At 50.7% G+C, this 3734-nt stretch overlaps 1 pseudogene; it reads right to left on the bottom strand.

The window, feature by feature from the left end:
- Window positions 1-116: 116 nt before the first annotated feature.
- Window positions 117-1479, bottom strand: LOC136006651 (USP6 N-terminal-like protein; annotated as a pseudogene).
- Window positions 1480-3734: the final 2255 nt, after the last annotated feature.

Here is a 3734-nt window from a genome sequence, read left to right as displayed (position 1 = left end):
CTAGCCTTCAGTGAAAGCCTGAAACACCTCTGAAATAGTGTCATTTTTGAGACGCATGTGAACTGTCTGTATTTCATAGAAGAACTGACTGCTAACACAGTAATGGTGATTGCGTTTGGGCTTTGCCTCTTTATTGAGTACAGTTAAGATTCTCAGAGAGGCACAGATTCATGCACAGACAATCCATCATTTCTGTTTTGAGAGTGTTGGGCTTGTGCAGATAGGCTTGAATATTGGTGCTATGATGAGCCATGGTCTTCAAAGGCTGGTGAAGTCCTGTATCTGATTGGACTATTCACAGAAACAGGATGAATGGTATGGTCTTGAAAATCCGTTGACTGAAAATGCTGATATACCTGGAAATCTTCCAAGTGGCCTTTGTTAACATCTTGGCTCCAGGGCTGCCTGTAGAGTTCATGTCTGTAAATAAAAGCAGTATCTGGCCACTTTCTATCTTCTGGTAAATAATCCACCGGAGGGGTTATGAATTTGACACCTGGGGGGGATCACGAGTTGCTGGTATAAGCATCAACAGAGGCTACTTCTATCAGCCCAGGGCTTGTTGAAGGAGGATTTTGGCGACTGGCAGGATAGGAGTTCATTTGTACTTTATCTGGAGAATAATCTACTGAAATAAAAGAACCATATGGCCTCCCAGAAGGGCTGGTTTGATTCCCACGATGAGGTAGAGGAACAGAACTCATATTGCCCATACTGGAAACATGCATTCGAGAATTTCCAAGGTAAGAAGGTGGATTCCTGTAACATGGTAGTGGCTGTTCTACATTCAGTCCGTGAGGTGGTCCATCGGACTGCAAGGAGTATTTTGGAGACCTGGGTTGTGATGTGAAGGTGTAATTGGGTATTTTTAATGGAGCTGGTTTTCTGTCAGGTTGCTTTCCTGGACTATTAGAATATGCTACATGCCTCAGGCTCTGTGGTTGAGCTCTCTCAAGCATCTCTTCAACAAGATTCTCATTCTCAGCTTCCTGAACATTGTCAGACTGAGACGAATTCGACCCTCACTTACCTTCATCTACAGCCAAACCCCTCGTCTTCTGCTTTACATTCAAAGGCTGTGTGTCTACAGTACTTGGTGGTGGGCCTGAAACCGAATGGTTTACTGGCCTGTCTTTCACTTCTGCAGAAAGTTTCATTGCCTTTTCAATTATTCTGATACCAGATGGCTTATTCCACTTAGGTACGAATTCCCTTCTAGTATTTGAAGCAGCATTAGATTTCTGATTAGCAGCTGCATTATTATACTGTCTCGAGTTTTCCTGCTGTGCTGGCTGAGGCTTTCTTCTGGTGTCTACCTCATTCGGACCGCTTTGCTGTTCTCTCCAGGTTTTTTGTTGCCCCCTTTAGGTACTGGAAGACTGTTACAAGGTCTCACCGGAGCCTTCTCTTCTCCAGGCTGAACAAGCCAAACTCTCTCAGCCTGTCTCCATAGCAGAGGTGCTCCAGCCCCCTGAGCATCCTTGTGGTCTCCTCTGGATTCACTCAAGCAGAGCCACAGTTTCTACCATAGGCTTGTCCCAGCCTGCCTCTCCCAGGGCCTGAGTTAATAGCAGTCAAGGTTTTTATGATGGAAAGGTATGGTCCGTAATATCTATCTTTCAGTAGGCAGATGGCCATTCCTACAGGTTAGAAAAATCTCAGAATAAGGTGGTTTTTGCCGTGTCTGCTTTTTGTAAAGACTCCCAAAATGAAAATGTCATAAAGATTATTTCCGTTATACTAAGAATTATTTTTCCTCATTTCTGACTGTGAATGTATCTCTTAGATAACCCATTTTACCCCACTGAAAGATGAAAGCAAAGCCTGCAGATGAACCAGAGAGATTCGGTCCATTGCTATTTCCGTGTTTGTATACTTTAAACTTTAGGAAAGGCTGAATGTTGCAAGCAGAAAATAGGATGTTATCCCATAGTTCAAGTTCAGAATTTCAAGTTCAAGTTCACCCCTTTAAGGGGTGGCATAGCAGATGCACCAGCTATGCTCTAGGGAAACGAGGCCCCTTAATTAAGAAATTAAATACCTTATCAGCCTAAGTGCTGGTTTTAGGTCCTGTGTTTGAAGAATTCAACTGTTTTACGCTGCTTTCTAGTAGATAGGTATCCTTGTGACAAAGTCCCTTCTACCTTCAGCATGAATTGCAACCTTGCTACAGAGAAATGAAAGACTAAACGGACGCAGTGCCTGAGCTTTGGTTGTGGCAGATTATTGCTGTAATTTCGTCAGAGGGGATTTAATTCTCTGCTACATCTGTCCCCAAAAAATAAGTGGAAGACTAAGATGTGATAATATCCCTGCATCTCCAGATGCATGTTACTTCAGGTGGTAAAGCTGCTGAGGAAAACTATAAAAGACAGAAATGGTGTTTGTTACATTGCTGTAACAGTATTTCATGGAGTTAAATTAATTCTTTAGGGTGAATATTGGGTGCTTTGGCTTCAAGGTGAAAGAGTTTTTCATGCACAGTGTAAAACAGTACTGGAATTACTTGGACACAGGACACTTTGGGGACACAGGCTCCCAAACGGGGCTCGTGCAGGCCAGAGAGTGCCAGGGGAGTGCGGCAGCTCGGGGGGCACAGGGGATGTGGGGCGGCCAGGGGCAGCTCCATGTGACACATGGCCACAGGGCAGGGATGCTGCCGAGCCCTCCTTGTGTGTGATGGGCAGGTCCCGAGCCAGGGTCCCCCACTCAGCCCGCACCGGCGCTTGGATGAACACGAGGATTTATTGAGTGGCTGCTGGGCCACCAGGGCGACAGAGCTTCAGCGGGGGAGCCCCAGTCTCGCGTGGCTGCCGGGGTTGGAGCTCGATGGAACGGATCAGGAGGGGCGGGAGGAGCCGCGGTGCCTCGGGAAGGCTGCCCTGGGTCGGGGCGCTCCCGCCTGCACGCTCCTCGCCCTTGGGCACAGGCTGCTGCCTCTCCTGCCGGCAGCTGCTGTCGCCCAGCAGCTCTGTTGCACTGTCACCATCCTGCTGGGAAGGAGAGAGGGGTCTGGCTAAAGCACGGGGCAGTATTCAGCATCCCCAAGCAACCCTCCATACCCACCCCTCCTGGGGAAACTGAGGCACGAATCCCCCCATCCCAAATACTCAGCAGCACACTCCCAGCCGCAGTTGCCCCCTCCGGGTGCCTTCCTTCTGCATCCCTACCTTGCTGCGGAGCACGGTGGATGGTTTGAGCGGCCGTGGGGTGCTGGGTGGGACAGGCTGGAAGACAGTGTTCTGGCCCCCGCACTGCCCCGGCACGCTGGGGTACCGGCAGCCGGCCACCTGCTCCCTGCAGGACGGGAAATAGGGGTACTCAGCACCCAGCACTGTGGTCTGCCAGGGTGGGGGACAGGGCGTATCTGGGCAGCCTGCCCAGGCACCCCCAGAGCCTTCTATCCCCACCCAGGGAAGAGCTCTCCCGGCCAGGGCAGGGCCCCCCTGCACCCCCGGCAGGGGATGGCTCCCAAGTCCCCTACCTCTTGCTTTCCCCAGGTTTGAGGGAACGAGGCATTTTCTCAGGGAAGCGGGAGGTCAGCGGCGGCGCGGGTGGGATGCGCACGATGGGCCTGCGGAAGCCAAGGACCACCGATGGGTGACAGGGGACAAAGGATCCAGCCCGCCTCAGGGCAGTGCCCCAAAATCCATGGGCTTGTACCCCATGGCACCCCCTGCCCACTGCCCTCAAAGAGGGGTCCCCCTCCCCTACTCGTGGGCAGAGCATTGGAG

Source organism: Lathamus discolor, chromosome 1 (genome assembly GCF_037157495.1).
Source record: "Lathamus discolor isolate bLatDis1 chromosome 1, bLatDis1.hap1, whole genome shotgun sequence".
In the NCBI taxonomy this organism is placed as follows: domain Eukaryota; kingdom Metazoa; phylum Chordata; class Aves; order Psittaciformes; family Psittacidae; genus Lathamus; species Lathamus discolor.
The sequence above is the reverse complement of the archived record's forward strand: the minus strand, read 5'-3'. Positions and strand labels throughout refer to the sequence as shown.